The following is a 24,219-nucleotide window of genomic DNA, read 5'->3' on the forward strand; positions in this document are numbered from 1 at the left end:
AGATTTTTATTTGACAAGCCATATAATGGTATATATTCGAGCTGTTTCCAAAAGATCTTGCATTTGGTAGTCTGTATAATCCAATCTTTAGGCTAAACCTAGGTTCCTGTTATGAATTCTACATCATCCAAGATGCATGTCTGTTTTCTAAATAAAAAATATTAAAAATAAACTGTATGGAATTTCTAAGTCATATATATATATACATACATACATACATACATACACACACCAACACACACACACACACACACACACACACACACACACACACACACACATATATATATATATATATATATATATATATATATATATATATATATATATTATATATCAAAAGCATATTCAGGTATCCTTGGAAGGTAATGATCAATTGTTGTTTTCATATCTCCTTTCCTGCCTTCCACCTGCATTGAGTTTGGTGGGTGGAGCCACTCGAACATTAGTTTGAGAATGGTGCCTCGGATTATCCCTAGTCCTTTTGACTGATTCCAATTCCTTGTTTCATGGACAATGGCAGATTTAGTGATCTCCCTTTTGTACAGGCAAGTTAAACGACTTTTACTTTCCCCATGACTTTTGACCGTCGACAAGGGAATTCCGAAGTGACCATCATCAATGAAAGAAGGAACTGAAATCTTTCAAAAGAACTCGTTATATTTCCAGGCCCTAATATCAAGCCCATCAAATTCGCCGCGGGTGGTAGGTAAATAGAGCTGTAACCAACAACTGGTCATTTCAGTCAATACCACCTACTTCGCTACCTTACAAATGCCTATATTCGCCAGTTATCAATATGATACTCAAACCCAAATGACCACGAACATGTAGTACGTTTTAGACGTTGCCACTTTTCCTAGATTTGATTAATAAAACCTTGAACTAAGTTTGGATATCATGTAGATATGGCAGACACGTCGGCCCACCTTTCCATGCTAGGTCTGAAATGGAAAACAGCCTGACACTTGTTCTGCGTATCTAACGGTGAAGACGTAAACTGAACTGAAATCTGAAGAACTGAAGTCATACTGCTATGATCAAAAGGTAGGGTGGGGATGATCTACTTTCTAATCACCTAAATGAATTATACTAATATCCAATATCTAGCCCAGACTCACTGATGAAAATAAATGATACCGTGCGAAATAAAAAAAAAAAAATACTGCTATTGACTCCTCAATTGATGGCAGATTTGTAAATTAACTCGGCCTTGTCCCGGAATGGCCTCTTTCTTCTGGACAGCCCGGGGGAGGGATAATTAGGAGTTTATGACCGGATTAAAGAACCCCGAATTGAGGAATGCAGATGAACTGTAGTCGGATTATAAGTCAGGAAGTTTGGAAACGTGGCTAATGACCCCCATAGTGTGTGTACAGAGTTTCTATGTGCACTATACTGTAAATCTATACACACACACACACATATATATCCAATACAGCACGAAGGAACGCATGCTCGAGAATATCACTAAGCCCACGTCAGAAGGTTTTCACTCACCTTCCGACGTGGACTTAGTGATACACACACACACACACACACACACACACACACACACACACACACACACACACACACACATATATATATATATATATATATATATATATAATGTATGTATGTATGTATGTATGTATAAATAAAGATAAGATCCACAAAGGAAAAGGAAACAGTTATACATGTGTGTATGTATATATATATATATATATATATATATATATATATATATATATATATATATATATATATATATATATATATAATAACATCATGTCTCTGTTCATTGATCCTTATGTTATGAATTGTCAATGTCAAAATTGTTAGGCTTGAATTACTGTATATGACATCAAGTGTTCAAAGGAGGGTAAAGAACAATACAAAGAAAACAGTTCTCTCTCTCTCTCTCTCTCTCTCTCTCTCTCTCTCTCTCTCCACCACGACTAAAAGATAGTTTGTTTAAGAAAATGGCAATACCGATAAATTTCATCATCTATTTTTAAAGATTTTCCTTTATCGATGTAATGAAACTGCCACTGTCGTCAAAAACGAAATCTTGTGCCCGGAAATTACTGGCAACCCGTTCACAGTCATCAAATACAGACCTCATTTTCCTGTATTTACCTTGTTAGCCTCTGTTGTCGTTTTCATCATTCTCACTGTCGGATGAATTTTCAGCATTGTCTCTTGTGCAAGAATTTTGTACGTAACTTTCATTTAGATTATGGTCTTTGTGTATTGTTTCATGTTTGAATGTTTGTTCGTTCTAGATCTAACCCTGTGATCTATGACGTTCCAGAGTTTATTCATAAGTAACGACAATTAGTTATTCGAATGTTTTATATATAATATATATATATATATATATATATATATATATATATATATATATATATATATATATATATTATATATACATTATTATATATACGTGTATATAGACATAAGATAATATACACAGCTTCTGAAGTAATTTTTATGAAGTGCTAAAGTTAAATTGATGAAATACATTAGCAATTTAGAATAAGTAAACAAGCATTTTTCGGTCGTTATTCAGAATGAAGCGCATCTGGAGTTCAGTCACATGCACTGAACCTATCGTAAAAATAATAAAAGTCAGGTGAGTACATTTTCCATATTTCAGTTGGAATAATGTCAGTAAACCACAGTTACTTATCGTTTTTCATTTGCGCTAGAGCTGGAAAAGAAAAACAGAGAAGAAAGTAACTCATTACCGATACAAAGTTGGGTTAGATAGGATTATAGCCCTTGTACCCCATGCGTCGAAAGACCAAAATTCCGTGTAAGAGAACGAACGAGCCCAGCAAAGTGTTGTCTTGCTACATAGTGATGTCGCCAAGTGACTGGCGAATTCCCGCATTAGATACAGAAAATCAGGAAAATTATGAAAAAAAGGGGGTTTGGGAGGAAGTGTTTTTGTTTGGATATGGTCAACAATACTTCCTCGGACTCAGAGAAAACATATTTTAGTGGATTAATCTTGAAAAGAAGGCAGGAAAAATCGATCGTATATATACATACTAAACGCCATGGTCAAAACATATGCTCCCCATATATATACGTACTAAACGGCTCAGGCAGCGTTGGCATGCTACGTATATATACTTACTAAACAGTTAAAGGGTTAAGGCCCACAATTGTGATGTGACACAGCTCCTGGCAAGTTTAAGGGGGGGGGGCCTTAGCAACCCCTGAAGATAGCAGGAAACAGACCTAATATTGAAGAGGGTCTTCCTCCTGGCCCTAGCCTTGACAAGAGAGTGGGGGAACTCCTTGGCCTGTCCTACAGGGTCTCACATCTGGAGGAGTGGACCTCCTTGTCCTTCAAGTTTATGCTGGAGTTTGTAGCAGAAATGCAGACAACCGCAGTCCCACAGCTGAGGTTCAAGAGATTCTCAATCTTATCCTTGAGGGATTTCATTGGAGGCGACAGGGAGGAGAGGCTACTGTGCCCTTTCAGAGCTGTCAAGCATTACCTGAAAAGAACAGAGCCCCACTGACCAGAATGCAAGAGGCTGTTTGTGAGTACAGGCAGGAAGAAAGAGGAGTTTGAAAAACACCATTTTCTGGCTTGAGGGGGTCGTCTCTGGGGCATATTCCTCCAAACAGGAATGGGAGACACCCCTGGGTAAGGTGGTGATCCATGACATCTGGGGGATAGGACTGTCGGCCTCCTACCAGTAGAATCAATCACTCCTCGAGGTGATGAAGGCAGGAGTGTGGAAGAGGCAGTCTGCCTTCCCATCATTTTACCTCAGGGATCTGGCACTTTTGTCCCAGGACACGTTCACTCTGGGCCTAGTGGTTGTGGCCCATCAAGTGGTGTGGAGAGTCATAGAGCCCCACAGGAGGGTCTCTGCCCAAGGAGAGCAGTACCTCATGCTCCTGATTGGGAGGGTGAGGAGAGAGCAAGAGATGGTCAACTGATCCTCATCAAGGGAATCCCTTGGACTGGAGTTGAGTACCACAGGGGCAGACCTCCTCGTATGGATAAAAAACAGATTGCATTCTGAGAAATGTCAGACTTGGCACCCTGCTCCTACAAAGGAATTGGTATATTGTGTAGGTCTCTCGCCCAAAAGGTTGGTAGTTTGGCAGTTTTGGGGTGGTGTGGAGTTCCGTTGGAGGGAACCTGCTGGGAAATAGGATGCTCCCACCTGTTAAATTCAGTTGCAGGTAGGTCATCATCCCACCTAAGGATTGAGGCTCCATTTATGAAAGTGAAGGCTACAAACATGCAGGAACAAATAAAATTGTAACAAAATTTGTATTTTTCCTAGGTATATGAACGTTAGCTTTTATAAGGGACTGAATCACCTCTACCACCCCTCTTCGTTGCAATTCTACATTCACTGGTTCCTAAGATTTCTTTGAATGAGCTGGCTCCTACAGTGGCCAAGGTAGGGCAATGCCTTAGCTTACCTTATAGGCTTTTGTTTATTAGTGAGTTCACAGTCTAAGTATGATATCCACTGGAATACTCCTTTGTGAAAACTATGGTTCGTATACGTATAGAAATACAAATTACTTAAAAAATTGGTATGATTGGTCATATAAGAAAAAAAAAGGGAATTAACTCTCTAAGTATATCTGACGAAAGTGGGATTATGTACTTTGACTTCATAAAAGTTTAGCAGCAGTAATGAAGGTCTATAGGACCAAAGGTGGAGTAATTTTTATTAAATGTTCCTGCAGCATTAAAACCTAGCATGACCAAAACCCACTGTTCTGAAATTCAGCCTTAGTAGAAAGATAGCATATTCTGATATTTCATTTGCCTTGTAAGTAAGCTTTTTGTCTGTGCTTCAGGTACTGGTGCCAAAAACCTTTTAAGAATGCTAGATCCTTAGCATAATTTAGTTTTTGGTTTCCTCATTTTATTAGATGCGGCAATCTCGTTTTGTGTTAAATTACGATGTCAACTATGACAGGTAATTAGAAATTCTTAATTATGTCGAGTCTTTTCAAAGTCAGAAGGTTTGTAAGGAGAAACGGTTGGTAGTTCTGCTTTCTCTCTCCCTCTCTTAAGTCGAGTGCTCATTTTTAGTGAGAGTATATTTAAGAGAACTGTACTAGAAATGCTATTGCCGCAGTAATTTTGTTGCTGATTTACCTAAAAAATTAAAGCTACAGTTTTATTTAAAAATTTTACTTCTTTGCTAACAATGACCTCCTTCTCTGGAGATTTGAACCGTTGACCACTGGTTCTTATCCTTTTATGCTCTCTGCAGCTGTGTGGTTCAAGCGTCGACCTGCTACTTCAGTGGTCAAATCCTCAAAAAGAAAGTTATTGTTAGCATCTATTTTTAGGCGATACTGCGTATTTATAGCTTTACTTCGTTGTGTTTGAGGTATTTTAAGGAAAAAAATATATTTCCAACCCTTCTCCATATAAAGTTTCTATCGTTCATCTCGTTTATGAAAAATTTTTCAGACAATAGTCTGTTTGTAGAATATATATAAAAGGGCCAGGAGGGGTTAAAATCACGAATCACAGGATTTTCCTAGGTAATGTGAGCTACCCCAAGGTTAATGTAAATACGAAATTTACAATTTGAATGGCCAAGAGTGGGCTACATAAGGATTATGAAGATACCAGTAAAAATCTGAGACAGTATAATGAGGACAGAGAGAGACAAACATACAAAGTATCCATTTACAATGGGAAAAAAGTACAAGTCTTGCAGCCACCTATAATAAAAATTGTTGTACCTAACTTGCATAAGACCCCATAAGCTGAATGAATGTCAAAGATCTCCTAGGACACAAATTCAAAAATACAACAAAATAGTTTTATTAATTCCTAATTTGGTTAGGTAAATTTAGAGAAGCTAACATAATTCATAGTGGCAGACTTCTGGGCAGCTACTAATGGGAGTCAAACAGAGGAATACAAATCACCATTATGAAAAGAGAATAAGTAACTGTGAGAAATCGAAAGTGGTTCCTGGCGCTGGTCAATCTTTACCGGTAGTTCCACGACATCACCAGCCTTTTCAGTTGACATTTTCCTGGGTAGCAGCTGCATACTTTGATACCAGTTTAAATTAGTGGAAATACCACAAGACCTTAATTGACAACTTGATGATGTCCTCAGTCACTGTGAGCCTGTGCTTGCTGAATGCATATTCCTAATATTGCCAAGGGTAGTTGAAACAAAAAGTCAACAACAGCCATTAGAATCTTAGAAAAGTTAGATGACTGATGCTGTTCTTAAAACAGGTACAGCAATAGAATATGACCCTATTTGACCTGGGGATAGGGTCATTAACATATGAATATGCATATATACTGTATATATATATATATATATATATATATATATATATAATAAATAGATATATATATATTATATATATATAGATATATATATATATATATATATATATATATATATATATATATATATATATATAGATAGATAGATAAATGTATATGAGAGAGAGAGAGAGAGAAAAAGCTATGCAAGGAGTTTTATTAGGTGAGGAGTATTGAAATGAAATTACAAGAATGTCGATGTTGGCTCCAAATCTCTATTAGACGGTCGAGTGAAAAGTGTGTGTGTCGCTGTGTCCTGTTCGCGATATGTACACTTGTAAATGTGTTTAAGATTTTATATACATCATATGTATGAATAAAACTTTGACACTGTATTAAAGATAAAAACAAGAAAAATCATGATTGGCTTATAAATCATGCAAAGACGAAACATGCGTATCGAAGAAAGGTGTAGTGTACAGGGATGTCGGGTGCAGTGACATACTGAAAAGTAAATCATATGTACAGGATTAGTAATTACTTTAAATTTTTTTTTTATTTTGTAAGGTGCTTCATCTTTTAGATTTTAAACGATGACTGAAGTCAGTTCTATATTAGCATTGCAAGAGTATAGTTATTTCATTATATTATTAAGATTTTTAATGCATGTATGAGATGGTCCTTGAAATTTTATTTTCAGACTAAAATGAAGTTCAGTGCCACCTTATGTACAGTATATAGAAGAAATCGAACATTTGATTGAAAGATGGTGAAAATAGTGAGAAAATATAAAGTAATGCAAATTATTTGAGCGCTTTTTACTTTTCAGCCTCGTACGAGATGAATGTGTGAGCGTTTTGTTAACATAGTTTCTGAATAACCGTGTATAGGTGTGTGATTTTTTAAATATGGTTTTGTCTTACGAGTATGTGTAGTATGATAATTATCAGAGATTCTGCTTTCCAAGAAAAGGTGATAGTGGCCACTTTGTCTTACAGCTTTATGAATTTACTGTTATGAATTTTACCCGTCGTTTAAAGCAGTTTTGTATGCCAATTTATCTCTGGATTATTGAGAATTATTATCTACCTAAGAAATCAAATTCATATTAATTACAAAGTTTCAACACCTTTAAATTACACGAGAGGTCTGAGGAATTTTGCCTTTTTGTAGAACAAAGTCAAATTAACAACGATCCTCAACGGCACAAAATACAACTTACCTTTAACCTCATCCAAGGCTGTTTGCGTTATGGTAAACTGCTTTGTGCACCACTTGAAACTTTTAAGTTCATCGGCCCTAGTTACATATTCACAACCTTGTTTAGACTCCAAAGAAAATTGCAGACTGTAGCAGTCACGTGAAGAGTGCGAGAAATGTCTGTCCAGTGTTTTGCAACTTGAAAGCGTTATCTGGCAGTCGTGTCTCTATCAGGACCCACCGTTATGGTTTGGCCTGGTCCCTGTGAAACAGGACTATAACCGTTTTATATTGCTTATATCCTCTGACGGTGCTCATATGGTCAAATAATCGTCCCAGATTCTTTCCTATGGTGCGACGCCTCTGTATCGATTTTCTCCGAAATATTATAAAATATTGGCTTGAGTTCAGGCTCAGAATTTATGGGTCAGGTAGTTTATTTATTTATTTATTATTACTATTATTATTGTTATTATTCCTTTGTTGGTTTTTGTAAGGCGATGGAAAATCCTTTTACAGTGAAGAATAGGATTATGTTAGATGATAAATAGGAGGTACACGGTAATATTTTTTCCAGGAAATGGAAAAGTAGCTATGATACTGTTTAATAAAAAAAATGCAGAACTAAAATTTGCCATTAAATTTGTACTCATGATGGTAGCGTAAGAGTTGTTTATCCACTGTAACCTTCCGCAAAGGTTAAATATGAAAAGTGTGAGTGAATAAGTAGTAGGTGTACTTAAGGCGCTCTAACAGTTAAACAAAGTCAGTAAAACGAAGAAGCAGTCTTTATTTATATCCTGTGGTTTTTAACGGAATCCAATTTCATTTAGTGAGAATAATGTTTGTTTTTCCTAATCGGCCAATTAATTGTTACATTGATGGAATATTTTGTATGTCGCCAGTTTCATTTTGTCCTTGGAAAATCTTTCACTAGGTTATGTTTAATGTTGTCTTAAATCATTATATGTAAGTGCATAAAGCAATTTAAGCCTTGTCACAGTAAGGAATGAATATTTATGAAACCAATGCAAATCTGGAAACCAGTTTGATGAAGAGATGATCCTTAGTATTTCGATGACCTCGAAGAGATGGAATGGTTTTCTTGTCAGCGATTTTCATAGAAACACACGCATAAAGTGAGATTAGCAAGTTCATGCATCTTCCTCACTCCTTGTAACTAGTATATCTAATAAAAAAAACTGAATACAGCAATGGTATGAATCAGTATTCATCATAATTCATTCTATTCCTTTTAGACAGTCGGTTCTTTGCCTCATGAATTAATTTGCTTAATAAATTGTTTGGGGATGTAAATGTTCCAAACTCTTCCCAGATATCTTTATTAGTAATGCAGTTATTGGAGGAATTGGAGATTTTCAACTTATCTCCATGGGCACCTGTATTTTAATTGGTAAAAGTTTTATCAAGAGTGATTACAAAATATAGTTAATAACGAAATGGAAACGTTCTTATTCATGGCCATGCTGATAGGAGATCAAATCCTTTGATGCGAGGCCATGTTATTATGTGAGCGTAATTCGTATACTGTAATTATAGAATTCATTATATTATATTTGGCAGGAAAGTCAGTGGTGAGCGTAAAGTTTTATCCTTCAGTGTAATCCATTGGGTTTTTATAGTTTGAATTGTTCAAATTGTAAAACTATCTGCATTACAGGTCCTTGTGGTATTCATCTATTGTTGTTAAAGAAATTTCTTATGAAAACTTAGAAGGTATCATGCAACCTGATATAAGTTTATAAGTTTTTCTACTCATACCTTTTGTCTCATAATTTTTCCTTTTCAGTTCATATGCCAAAGCAAGGTTATAAGAATGCCATGATGTAGAGAACGATTTCAGCTGAAAGTGATATATTCCTTGGAATAAATTAAAGCCATATGACGTTCAAGATTTGTATTTTGATTCATTCTCTGGACTATTTTTTTATGTCAGAAACCGCATTACCTCTTCAAAATGATTAAATAATGTTACACTTATTAGTCCCCTATTGACAAAGACCGGGGACTATAGTTTCCTTCCGTTTGTCCATTTTCCTCTCCGGGAGTGTGTATCTCACTTTTGTCTTCCCAGTTTTCCCATGCGCTGTTGAAGGGATTACATACAGTCAGACGTGGGGAAAAGGTTAACTTTCCGGTGCACGCGCATGAATGGGGTTTGTCCGTCTGCCTGTCCGTCAGCATTTCTGTTACACTTACTTTTACCTTTTTACTTTATCATTCCTATTTCTACACGGTTGAAGGGGTGTTAGTTAAACTTGGTACAAAGTTTGGCAGTTATGCAAATTTAAGAGTGAATAAATATTGTTTGTCTGTCAGTCCCTCACTTGGTGTCTGTCATAATTATATTGTCCTCTCAGCTCCTCCTATATGGTTGAAAGCATATCAGTCTGTTTGTCCAATTGTCTGTCTTTACACGTACCTTGTCATCGCAACTTTTTGTCAATCTGTCTTGCTGTGTCACATTTACACTTATCTTGTAGCTGTAATTCTTCTGATGTGATTGAAGGAATTTGTGTCAAACTTAAGGGAAAAGTAGACTTTCATGCGTAGAAGCACATGAAGGAGGTGATCCATCTGTTTGTCTGTCTGTCAGTCACGACTCTGTCACACTTACCGTGTTATCTCAATTCCAACGTGGTTGCAAGGATTTATGTCAGACTTGACAGAAAAGTAAATCATCATGCTTAGATGCATGTAAAAGGTCTTCCATCTTTTTTTTTTCTGTCTGAGGCGTCCCTGCCACACAACTTTGTCAGTGCAATTCCTGCTACGTGATTGAAGGGATTTCAGTCAAATTTGGTAGAAAAGTAGACCATCTTATTCATCTGTTTGTCCCCCTGCCTGTCTTTAAATCACTCTTAACCTTGTCATTGCAGTCATTCATACATGGTTGAATGGATTAAGTCAAACTTGATATAAAATTAGATCACCATACATGATGCACATGATGGGAGGTCATCCACCTGTTCGCCCATCCGTCTGTCTTTAGATGACTATTACACTTACCTCGTCATAGCAATTCCTTGTACTGTACCTGGTTGGATGGATTTCAGTCGAAATTGGAACAAACATAGATCATCATGTATGGTTGTACATGAAGGAAGATCATGTAGCTGTGTCGCTGTCTGTCCGGGAGTTTGTCTGCCTTATTCAACTTGAGGTGCAAAAGCGTTACTAAAAGTTGAAATCACACTTGCAAACTCCGTAGACCTTTTTAAAAAACGCCTTAAACTTTTGCCAAAGCTCTCTCAGGAGAATAATTACTTCATATTCAGCGCTCATACTCCACTAACGAAGCCCTTTAGGTGACATCGAGGCCAGTGACTCAGATCATGGCTTAGCCTGCAAACAAAAATTAGCTGTCGAGGCCATTTATATTTCACAAGCACATCTTGTCTGTTATTCGCCGTTGTATGACCCATAATGGTATATACTTCATTTCTCAGTCGTGACGTGTATTGCTGTAGCAGTGCTCCCGGAATTCTTGTTGATGACTTCTGTCACAAACTGTGTTACTGATTTAAACTCGTTTGGTTACTTAACACATTTTGCTTATCTTTATCTATGTAAACTTTGTGAATTTCTGACACGTATTTCCCTTTACTGCCAACAATAAATTTGAAGAAACGTGGAGTAATACATCATTTTGGAGCTTTTAGGAGAACACAGCTAGAATGAGGCCTAGGACAAACCCATTAGATTAAAGAACGTCTTTATAAAAGGAACTTATGATATTAGATGTTACAAAACTTCTCAGAACAATTATATATACATATATATACTGTATATATATATAACATATACATATATACAGGTATATTGTTTGCTTAATATAAATAAATGTTTACGCAACGTCTATTAAATGAGAGAATAACATTTAAAAATTATTCACTCAATGATTTCTATGTTACATTCATGTTATTATATATATGTGTGTGTATATATATATATATATATATATATATATATATATATATATATATATATATATATATATATATATATATATATATATATATATATTTACTGTATATAAACCAGAAACATATATATCAATCCACAAATATTTCTTTATATCGAATTCACTTTTCATGGGAATGACGATTCTGGGACTTTTGGTTTGGATATAATGATGAAGGGCTACTTGAATAGTCTGCTATTTCACTCAGATTGCATATTCTCAGAAAGGTTAATGCGAATGAATTGCTATCAGTTAAATCTCTGGTGAATCTAGAAGTTGGGTGAAACGTGCTGGTAGGAAGATGTGTAGCCTGCTCAAGTAGATTTAAAGGTACTCTGTCAGCACTTGAGTTCTTAATTATTTTTATGTGTTGTGTGAGTCAGATAGCGCTCTTGAGCCTGGTTCAATCCCTGTGAGAGTTAAAAATTTATTTCTATGATACGGGTATTCTGTGTTGATCTCTAGATTCATTAAGATTTCGTAAGGGTTAAATTACAAAATACTGTCTCTGATGACTTTTCTGTGTGTGTACAGTGGATAAAATCATTCACATGCATAAGTAGAGCAGTTGACCTCTGCTGTAATCTAACTAAATATTGAAACCGTGTTCTTGATCTTTTAGGAAAGGATATCAGTTAAAAAGGTCAGATCTTGTTAAATTGCACTCGTCTATATTTACGCCTGTGGCCTCCATCCAGTCCTGAATTGGGCCGTGCAATCCTCTGAGCGAACATGTTTATGTTTAATTTAATTTCATTTTCATTCATTCATTACTACCGAATGACCTATTTGGTCCCAGTACTAGACTTCTAGCCTAGACCTGTCATTTCATCCAAATCCTTCGGGCCAGCCCTATGAGAGCTGATAGTCAGCTCAGAGGTCTGGTTAAACTTTTTTAATAATAATAATAATAAAAACTTCAGTTTCGGAGCAGTGCTGAATACGTAGTCCGGGACCTTGATTAATAAATTCATGGAAAATTACAAAGCTCGCAGAATAGATGTAATACTATTAAATGACTTTGGTAAATAAGTCATTGATACTACGTTTATTCCGTCAAATCAAAACATGTCTTGTTTTTTATTGAAACTAGAAGCTCACTTTATGTATCAGTACTTAATTAACCTTTATTTTATAACATTGAAACTACGGTTTTTACAATAGGGAAATATTAATTTTTCTTATGCTTAGCAGATGTTACTGTTTTACTTGAAGAAATTTATATTATTAAAGTAAGACATTCAATTAAACATCGAGAACTCAAACACGAATCAAGGTTTAGGGATGAGATTTTCAAGGGGGTACAGAATGTTGTCGATGTTATAGGTAACCGAAGTTTCTCAAGAAAATGAGGTGAAACGTACACTGAAAGTTCCTTAGAGTTATGTATTTTGATTATCACGGATTTTCACTTAATTTCCCACGGTTGTGGATATACTATGTTGTAACAGGGACTGAAAGTAGTTGTTATCTTGTTGTATGATGCCAAGCATAGGTTAACGTAAAGATAGAGTTATGGGCACCAACATATTTCTCCTATGACTTTTAATATTGATGATAATCCCATTGTTTGTAGTATTCCGTGGTTTCGATATGCTACTTTGTTCTTCCCTTCAGGATTTCTTGTTTGTTTGTTCTTGTGGGTGATTCCCCGTCCTCCTTTCCGTCCCCCTCCCCACTCCAGCATAACAAATTTTGGTAATGGTTAGCTATATGTCCGCTCTTATTCCTGCTGTTGGTCAATGTTTATAAAACCTTGTTTATAAACAAATTATCAATAACGAATCGATACTCCGGTCGCAAAATAGACATTATTTGTGGGCTGCTTTCTCGACAGAATGATTTTCATTGTCATCCCTGGTGGGTCACTGAAGAAAAATTCGCTTAACATTCTGCTTGCATGGTGTCGGTGTTCATCGCTAAGTGGTAACTTTATATTACCCATATATTTCAAGATTTTTACTGAAGACATACTGTTCATGACTGTTAATTGATGGGAATTGGCCTCGCACGTAAACTCAATTACTATAAGCCAGTGAGTGTATGGTAAATTCCATTTATGGTGCTTAAAAATAATAAACTCCCTTCACAGTGTAAATCCCTGTATCCAAATACGAATTCAAACAATCGCATTAAATTGGCTGCCCTGTCTGGCAGGGATGTCTTCATCTTGCTGGTCTTTTTGTAGCCTCGTTTATCCTAATCTTAGAATCGCTTTAAAAACATCAGCGGTTATCAAGATTAAACTTCAGACGTTCTGACAAGAAAATGCATAATATCCCGTAGATGTAAATGGGACTGTTATACTTTTTTGTCAGTTGGAGACTGACTTTCATGTAAATGACGAAGTGCTCCTGATGAGCTGGACAAATCAAATCCTCCTCCAGAGAGTTCATTAAAAGAACTTAAAATCAAAATAGTCATCTGATAAAAACTTATGATCATTATGTAATCTAAAGATTTATAATTCTTTAAATTAGGTGGTCAAGGCTATATCGATTTGCAAATATGCTCTCTCTCTCTCTCTCTCTCTCTCTCTCTCTCTCTCTCTCTCTCTCTCTCTCTCTCTCTCATTGTTCTGTACAAGCAGAACACTATTGTTGCATGTGGCGAGCAACCTTTGGTAGAGGAGGGGAGTTGCATGATGGATGGTTCGGGTTGAGTTGGGAATTTGTTGTTATTAGGCACGTGGACTTAGTTTGGGCCCGTGTAATTATTGATGTGCTAAGGTTCATTGGCTGCAGTTAGTCTCTCTCTCTCTCTCTCTCTCTCTCTCTCTCTCTCTCTGGGTCAAACCTAAGAGTGTCCTACCTATAATGAGGAAGCATTGAACGAAGGAGGCATAAATTGACTGTAAAACAAGAAAGTAGAAACAAATACTACTAAATTTCTCTAAAGAAAAAGGTCTTAATCCTTTTAAGGCTGGACGCTCTGTAACATAATAACGGAATGTAGCATTGAGTTGAAAGTCAAATAAAGCATCATTGGGAAAGAATGTTAATAACCGACCAGTTTTTATGATAACTGATACGACTGAAGCCGGATGAAATTTTCTTTTAGCTGCACTTTGTATCGTTAGGAACCGTTACAGACTTACAATATTCACTCTAGTGTTAGAATATTTTTTTTCCTCTCTTCCCTTAAAGTTATACAGAATGTTCTCTTGTGCTGGATGGTATAAACCACGTCCAACAAAGATATAGCAACTTATAATGAAAGGAGAAATATTGGCATAACCTGTAGGTCCCCAGTAGATGAGATTTGGAGTTCAGATCCACTCTTTCTCAGGAAATATTGACGATCGTGAATTATGCTCTAATGATGGGAATCAGTATTAGAGACATGACTGGGAATAAGGAGGGGTTTGCTACAGCTGTCTCCGTGGTAGTAAAGTTTGATGTTAAGGCCCTGGAATGATTGTAGTTGCTCTTCCTTTCCAGTTTCTCTGTAAAGTTCCAAGGGGATACTTATACATGTGTATGGTGTACATTTATGCTTACTTTATTTACAGTATAAATGCTTGTACTGTACAGTACATACTTACAGCAGCAAGTCCTCTATTCTCTGGTATATTTTCCAAACCAGGTTCCTTTTCTCTAGACTCCTATCGTATTCGATATCTTATTGTCAGTTTCATTCGAAGAAAATTTTGAAGCTCTTCTTTATCATTGCTTTGTAACGTTCATGATCACGCCTTGTGAGAATGACAATGACTGCTTATAAACCTTGTTGGTAATTTTCCATTTTCAGATTGAATGATTTTCGGATTCAATTGATGTACTGCATCTAATGTAAGTTCTTTGGTCTTCAGTATTATGTTATCGTTTTCATGAACTTGATATTCTTTAGATGTTATATTTAGCCTTTTGTATTTCTCTTTTCTCGGTATTTGTGTGTCTATATGATTTTGTACGTATTATTTTCAACGTTATGCAGTTATCTGGATGTAGACTCACTCTAAACTTAGACGATGCTCCTTTTTATTGAGTAACAAGAAATTGATCTTGAGGTGATATAATTTAAAAGGCAAATGATTGTGAAATCACGCTTTAATCACAAAATTCAGTAACGTTAGTGGCATTTCATTTCTTTTTTACCATACTTGCTTGGCAAAGAGGACTTGGGTGTTTTACGGGATCATGACATTGACCAACAAGACATAATATGGCTCAGTATCGTGTAAAAAACATAAAATAAAAAAGAACAGTGACCGGAACGCTATTGGTTGAACATGATATAAAAACAATCACATCGTATGTAAGTTGTTATGATATTAACGAGACGTAAATGGTGAACTGGAAGGAATGAACAAGCAGATGACAGAAGTCAAGCTCGTAATTTTTTTTTTTTTTATCAGGATTTCCAAATATTCATGTATTATTCGAATAACGACATGTAAAATCTGAAGGCACTTCCGACTTTTCCTGCCAGAGTATCAGAATATTTTGAACCATATAATTCTCTCTCTCTCTCTCTCTCTCTCTCTCTCTCTCTCTCTCTCATGAACGTAGATTCTTCATCTTTCTTTTTCTCTGTCCATTGGATACAGTTAACAATGAAACTGTTGTGGGAGTAATATTGATAAGCCTTTGGAAAAGCAGTCCGATTTCTAGGTCCTCACACTGTCTGTGAATATTAAGAATCCTGCTGCTTCGAAACAAGAGTCACGCTTCGTCAACAGCAAAGCCTGAGGGTGTTATTTGTAGTTTATATAAATCGTTGTTAATTGACTATCTTATTATCTTGTTTAATTTTTATAAAAAAAACTAAAGGAAACTTAAAGGAAACTGAACTTAAAAAGTATTTATTCAAATAAATGGATTTAAGTTGAAGAATTTATATGAAGGAAAGAAAAGAGAGCTAACGTTAAGGATTATAATTGGACTCGACGCAATTGAAGAGATTCCTTCTTGTAAATACCATTGTGGAGACGCTCATATAATCATTTTACCCATTAGAGAGAGAGAGAGAGAGAGACCTTGAAGCATACATATGAATTAGGTATTGAAATGACCTCACAGTAAAAGGATGAATTTGAGAAATTATGTTTATTCCAAAATTGCAGAGCATTTTGCCCCCCACTCTTGTTGTGAGGCTAGCTCCTAATATGATGTAACGAAGGCGCGAGTAAGAATCAGCATCTACAAACTTACGAATTTATTCAGACATCAAACAGACAGGTCAATAACTCTTACGAGCAGAAATGTAGCGCCTGACACCAGGCGAACGAAAACAGAGATCACTGCACAATCATTTGCGTTTGTTGACAGATGAATATATACATATAAATTGATATACAAGCTATGGTACATATGGCTGAAATGCTGACATTGTAATGCGTACAATGACAATAATACATTTGATCTGACGATAATATGAAAGAAGGTATGTATAAAAGATGCATGGCGTATGCTGTGTTTCTTGTGTCCACACGCTTTGCATGCAGGGATGATGTTGTGAGGAGATTAGCGAGCCAGATAAGATGACAGTGTGTGAGGTCCATGTGGGACCCTACAGGACTCCCCCCCTTGGAGAGGCCTACATTTGTGGGTCAGTTTCTGGGAGGTAAGCTGGTTTTAGGCAGACGATAGATACCCATGTCGTCCTGCCGTCTACTGTCATCTGGTAGGCCTTGTGTCATCTCTGCATGATGCGGTATGGTCCCGATTAGGCTGGGAAGAGGGGGCACTCTGTGTGTGTCTACCCGTATGAATGCATATTTTGTGTTCTGCAGGTCACTGGGGACATACACTTCTCTGGTCACTTGGTAGGTCATCTTGGCAGGCATTATCCGTTCTACCACTTTTTGGGTGTTAGATTGGAATGTTGGGCTCATTTGATCCTGAAAGACATTTGCTGGCAATGTTAGTGCTTGGCTGTATAAGACTTCTGCTGGAGATGTGTTGAATGCTGCTTGCCGTGTCATTCTTAGGCCCAGTAAGACACATGGTAACTACCTTCTCCAGCTCCTGCTTTGACATCTGGCAGTGAGTGATGCTTTTAATGACTGGTTTAGCCTTTTGATGATGCAGTTAGCTTTTGGACTGTAGGCCATCGTGTGTATTATATTTGTCCCCAAACTGTCTCCGAAGGCTTTCCACAGGGTGGACGTGAAGTTGGCTCCCCTGTTGCTTGTGATGATCTGCGGGACTCCGTGCCTGCTGACCCATCCTATGAGGGCTTTTGCGCAGCTTTCCGCCACCTGTTGCCTTACTGGTGTTGCTTCGGACCACCTGGTATTTCAGTCGATGATGGAGAACAGATATCTGTACCCATCGGTGGGGGTAGGGGTCCCACTATGTTGACATGGATTTGAGCGAGTTGGCAGTGTGTTGTTTGGAACTCTCCTATTCCACTTTCTACGTGTCTTGTGATTTTTGAAGTCTGACATGAGATGCATTCTCTCATCCAGTTATTTATGTCCTTTTTCAGGCCCCACGAGATGCAACGCTCTGCTATGATTCAGCTGGTTGACCGGCCTGATGGGTGGGACAGGTTGCGGGCAAGTGTGAAGGCTTTTCTTTTGAGGCCCTCTGACAGGTAGGCGTGAGGGCGTCCGGTACTTGTCCCGCAGGCGATGGTGGTCTCTCCACTGTTGATTGAAAGGTCACTCCATGTAAAGGCTGGGTCGTCCTGCCACAGTCACTGTAGGTCCTTGTCGTCTCTTCGTGCTGCTGCTATTTTGGGATAGGCTATCCCGAGCTGGATGGTGTTGACGCAGTTTCTTGATAGTGCGTCTGCCATAGTGTTTGCTGAACCCTTCAAATATTTGATGGTGCAGGAGAGTTCAGCAATTGCTGGCAGGTGCCACTGTTGCCATGCTGACCATGCATCTGCTTACTTTGTGAAGGCGTGCACCAAGGGTTGATGGTCTGTTTGCACAACTAACTGTAGTCCCTCGAGCACGTGGCAGAAGTTGCAGACGGCTTTGTGGACTGCTAGAAGCTCCCTGTTGAAAGTGGAGTATTTCTGTTCTGCTGTCGTTCGCTTCTTGCTGAAGAACACCTGTGGACAACAGCCATCATCTGTGTCCTGCTCTAGTACGGCGTCCATCACCATGTTACTTGCATCTGTTGTCACTGTGCAGGACCTATGGGGTAGAGGAAAAATTAATGTGGTTGCAGAAGTTAATGCTTATTTTGCTGCAAGAAATGTAATGTCTTGATTTTCTGACCAATTTAACTGTTTTTGTTTTCCTTGTAGGCATTGATATATCGGGCTCATAATTTTAGAAGTGTTAGGGATGACTCTGTGGTCATAGTTGATTAGTCCCAAAAATTCTTGTACTGCTTTAATTGCGGTTGGTTTTGGGAAGTCGGTGATTGCTTTTACTTTTTCTGGTAGGGGTTTAATACCCTCTGGGCTTACTTGATGTCCCAGGAATTACACCGTTTTCATGGGCTATTTGCATTTGTCTTCCCTTACCACTAGTCCATTTTCTTAGAGTATTTTTAGTACTTTTTTGACGTCTTTAAGGTGCTGCTTGAGGTTGGGGCTAAATATGAGGATATCGTTAGCGTAGACCATGCAGAATGGAAGGTTGCCAAGCAGTTCATCCATCAGCCTTTGGAAGGTTGCCCCTGCATTGCAAAGCTTGAAACATCTGTAGTTGAACGTGTAGGTGCTGAAGGGGATGATGATTGCGGTTTTCTCTATACCTTCCTTCACTACTGGTACTTGGAAGTATCCCTTCAGCAGGTCTATTTTGGTGAAGATCTTTGCTCTGTTCATCTGGTTGGTTATGTCTGCTGTGTTCGGCAGAGGGTATCTACCTGGCTTTGTTTTGGAGTTTAGTCGCAGGTAGTCTCTGCACAGGCACCATGTTCCGTTGGGTTTTGGTACCATGTGGAGGGGGATGTCCATGGGCTGGGGGCTTTTTGGCATATTCCTGCGCTCTCCATCTCAGTGTACATTTGTTTGGCGTAGGCGAGCTGCTTTGGGGCTAAACATTTGAAACGTTAGTGGATCAGGGTGCCTTCAGTTTCTATATGGTGCTGGATGTTGTGTTTTGCTGGTAGGTCGTCTTCGAAGACTTTTCGGTAGTCTTGTAGGAATTGTCATATGTCCAGTGGTGGGGCGACTGCTGTGATAGGGCATGTTTGTCGTGTCTGCTGCTGCGGTGACCATGTGGTGGCGGTTCGTCTGCGTGGCTGTTGATGAGATGATGTCGGGGTCGTTTTTGGGGTCAGTTTTTTGGTGCTATATCCACTAACAGGTTGTGTGCTGTTAGGAAGTCTGCTCCTAACAGTGCTATTGTCATATCTACTGTGATGAAGGTCCAGCTGCAGTCTTTTCCATTGAATGACATGTTCATATCCCGCCTCCCATACATCTCGAGTGGTGCTCCACTGGCAGTGGATACATGGAGGTTGGTAGGTGGAGCAGGCTTGAGTTGTTCATTCGGACTGGCTGGCACAAATGACCTGGATGCTCTGGTGTCGACGAGGAATTTTGTGTCTGACCTTTCATCCCTGATGAAGAAGCACATGGAGTTTCTACATTCATACCTGGAAGAAAGACAGCAGTGGGGAGGCGCAGTTTCTCTTACGAGGAAACCGGTCTGCTCACCACTGATGTACCCGCAACCCTCTTGCATATTTTTTTTAAAACAGGCAATCTTTGTCACATTTGTGGGCTTTCTTCCTGAATCTCCAGGTGGAAGTAGCACTTTCTCTGGTGGTTTGTCTTTCTTCTGTTTGGTCTTTCCCTTGATGAATTGCTTGAGGAAGTTTTGTTTGTGGATGGGGACAGCTGGTCCCTCTGGGTCGCTGTCGGATTCCGTGTCGGTCGACTGCTGAGCCTGTCGTGGTGCTGCTGCTGTTGTGGCTTTGTGGGCTCTGCTGTCTTGTGGGCCATGTGCACTGCGTTGGCCAACTTCAGGAATTCCTCGATTGGTATGGAGGAATTGGGCACGACCGCCACCATTTGGTGGGGTAATCTTGTGAGGAGTCTCTCTCTCACAAGGTCTAGGGATGACTCAGGTTGGCTGTATGTGGCGGGTAGTGTGATGAGCCTCTGCAATTGTTTTTAGACATGCGATGGCTGCTTGTCTCCTATGGGTGCTCCCACATAGTTGAGGAATTTCTTGGCTCTTAGGGTTGGTAGCATTCTGAAGGATGACTTCATCTGGTCCTTCAGCAATTCGTAGTTAACGGGGGTTTGAAGTTATGCGAGCCATCCTGCGACTTGCTCGAAGTCATCGTCCGGCAGGAATTTGAGGATGGCGTCTGCTTTGTGTGTTGAGGAGGTGATTTTCTTCGATTGGAAGATTGTTTCCTCCCTGAAAAGCCAAGCTTCTGGGCTGTGGGGCGTGAATGGAGGTAGACGTATGGAGGCAGCGGCAATGGTCTCGCTGGAGAGGCTGGCATCGTTGGGGTTGGCTGGGTCGGTCATCTCCTTGGTCACCAGTGTAGTGAAGGAGTAAGTGTCAGCATCTACAAACTTACTAATGTATTCAGACAACAAACAGACAGGTCAATAACTCTTGTGAGCTGAAATCTAGTGCCTGACACCAGGTGAACGAAAACAGAGATTGCTACACAATCATTTGTGTTTGTTGACAGATGAATATATACATATAAATTGATATACAAGGTATGACTGAAGCTAAGGCACATATGGCTGAATTGCTGACACTGTAATACGTACAATGACAATAATACATTTGATCTGATAATAATATGAAAGAAGATATATGTATAAAAGATGCGTGACGTATGCTGTGTTTCTTGTGTCTGTACGCTTTGTGTGCGGAGATGATGTGAGGAGATTAGCTAGCCGGATGAGATGACGGTGTGTGGGGTCCACGTGGGACCCTACAACGAAATCTGTTAACATTTTGGTTGCGAATCGTAACTATCATTATTGTAACCAGGAAATGAACAAGGATCTTATTGGTTTCAATACAATTGTCATTTCTTGTAGTTTTGAAGTTTCTTGAATTGTTGAAGATGATAAGAATTCTCGCATCATGTTACAAGCTTATCGGTGCGTTTGGAAATCATGGAAAAGTTATCATCGTCTACTGAGAAGGTGATGTCATTATTTATTTTCAGTTACGGTAAAAGACTGGTGATATTGTTTCAAAGAGGCTTTATTTCCTTCCAGTGCAGCTCTGAAAGTATTGGCTTAAATTCACCTCTGTATTTTCATGATTTCCATTCTTCTGTTTCCTCACGTCTCCTTGACTATATACGCTCTTACTGTTATAAACCTAAAAACTATTTTCCCTTCTTTCTTGCATGCTAGGGTTACTATTCAAAAAAGATATTGTCGTGGACTGTACCTAGTGCCAGAAATTTACTTTTTTTTTTTTGCTAAAGTTACAACAGTTGTCACTTATTCATTAACAGTAATTGTCACTCATTCGTCTCCTTAATGATTAAATAGTTTATGTCAATTTATGTATGCTTTGTTTTGCATTTATGAGTTTCCAGGCTCGATTCACCTAAGAACAACTAATGAAGTACTTGGAATTGAGTTGCAGTAGAATCTCACTTCTTGCTCAGATGGTGATCAGTTTTGTTTTTGTAGCTGGGCACTCATTTTGTTGGATACTGGTTATGATGTAACTGGAAGGTGCGCTTTTCTTCAATTTATTAAGAAAGCGATATTGAGCGTTGTACTTGTGTAATACCTGCAACTTCATGAGCAAGTGTTTAACGTTGTGAAATGTTCATTTTGAAGTTGATATCCTGTTGATCCGATGGTGTATTTTCATGAATTCTTAGAAAGGTCAGTCAGATAGAACAGAACAACGGGGCTGTGTTATAGGCTCTTATTTTAAAAGTGAGTCTAAGTTCGACCTTACGTTACTAATTCACCTTTATTTTAATATTCTTCAAATATTTTATTATATTTCATAACGCTATCATGTTTGTGTGATCTTAGAGTTATCGGCCAAAGACAAGTAACAAGGAATATTTGCGTCCGTCCAGTGGCTTGTTGAAATAAAATTGCATTCATTTCGATTCACTTTTCAACTCCTTAACCTCACCGGAACTGGAAACTCAAGTGAACATTTATGATATAAGTTTGTCCTGCGTCGCAGTGTATGTATGTAGTGTATATGTGTAATTTTGACAAATTTTTATATTTCCCACGTATTCAGAACCACTGAGTTAGTTTCAACCGGACTCGAAATAAGGGTAAAAAATTAATGAATAGTGAAAATGAGAGTAGGGTGATTTTACTACAAAACCTATGTGAAACCCTTTATATATTGATTATGTTCAAATTTGTTCAGAGCATTGGCCTTCGTTCCAGACTGGTTCCACAACAGGTTTCTAAGGTTAATTAGGAATGTGTAGGAAATATCTTCGAAATCATTCTTGTCAAGAACAACAAGAATGCATTTTTGTCAGATTAATATTCAATCGTTCTCATGTGGTGTACATTCAAATTATGCAAAACCGTGGCCCCAGGAGCCAGGGCTTTACCAATATGAGGTCAAAGCTTTATAGGAATATATTGCCAGAATATCCAGTTATATACATGGAGGTACAACAAGGTAGCTAATGTGGGCGGTGTTTTCCATAGAGCTGTATTTGTATTTTGGCGTTGGCTTCGCTGGAAACGTTTACACTCAGTTTTCCTTTAGGTTTGAATCCCATTGCAGTCGTAAGTAATTGAGACTAGGTTGCATGCTGATGGATGGGGAATGACTAATACTCTTGGAAAACAGAATCTTCTATATCATACTTATAGGGTTTACAAGGCGCACAGATAAAATTTTTCTGGCTTTTGGTTTACACAGATACGAAGTGAATTGAATGTCAGTATCCTGACAAAGCCAGACAGGGACATATTGAGTTGATCTTTAATTTGTTTATTGCCATGGATTCCTTAATATTTGAAGCTTCCAGACCAATGGTAGCCTTCAAGTAAATGTTCACAGTGTTTATTTAAATCATACAAAGCCTTAGTTTGTTGTTTCTAAATTACGGTAAAGCCAATCATTCCTCGGCCTGCGGAGGAAATTTCTTCTAATATATTGCTCTGGCATTTAATGTCCAAGGTAAGACCTCACATTGGACACCATAAATAGTAAAATATATTGTATATTATCTTTTTTTCTATTTTCGCAAGCGCATTAACATGCACGTACGCTCACACAGTACATTCATCGGGATTCTGTGCAGTATAGACAGAAAACAAGGAATTGGAGGAAAATACATGAAAAACAACTCGGGAAAGATCGTTTGGCTCACATTAATACAAGGAAAACATATTTTGAAATTATAATAAGACATACTCGTGACAAGGGTGTACATAAGCTGATTAGCTGGTAGTTTGTTTCATAACCTTCTCTTCAATTGGCCCCCTAAACAGTATACAAATAAGTATAAATATCTTATTGCATTTTAATAACTATTTTATATGTATAGCAGTCATAATCATATAGGTATACCCTTCTATACACTACAGATACAAAATTCCGTGAAAGCACTCTCCCTTTAATTTTCAGATTTTATAGTTGTATCGGTGATGAATTTCAAATTGAATATAGGCTTTAAATATAATTCATTTGGCCTTCATTTCGAACTTATGGCTTTGTGGTGACACGCTTATTAAAAAATTGTGAAGAAATCAAGGAGTTAAGATGTCACTGTGACTTTTACCAATACACAGTTCGCTTGTGTAGATGACAGCAACACCTTGGGACTCGAAGTGAAGGCTTCCTTTCCTGTAGCAAATATAGAACGAAAAATCTCCCCGTAAAAGTAAAACAAATTTTTTTGTATTCGAAATATTTGCAT

Source organism: Macrobrachium rosenbergii, chromosome 56 (assembly GCF_040412425.1).
Source record: "Macrobrachium rosenbergii isolate ZJJX-2024 chromosome 56, ASM4041242v1, whole genome shotgun sequence".
NCBI classification, from domain to species: Eukaryota; Metazoa; Arthropoda; class Malacostraca; order Decapoda; family Palaemonidae; genus Macrobrachium; species Macrobrachium rosenbergii.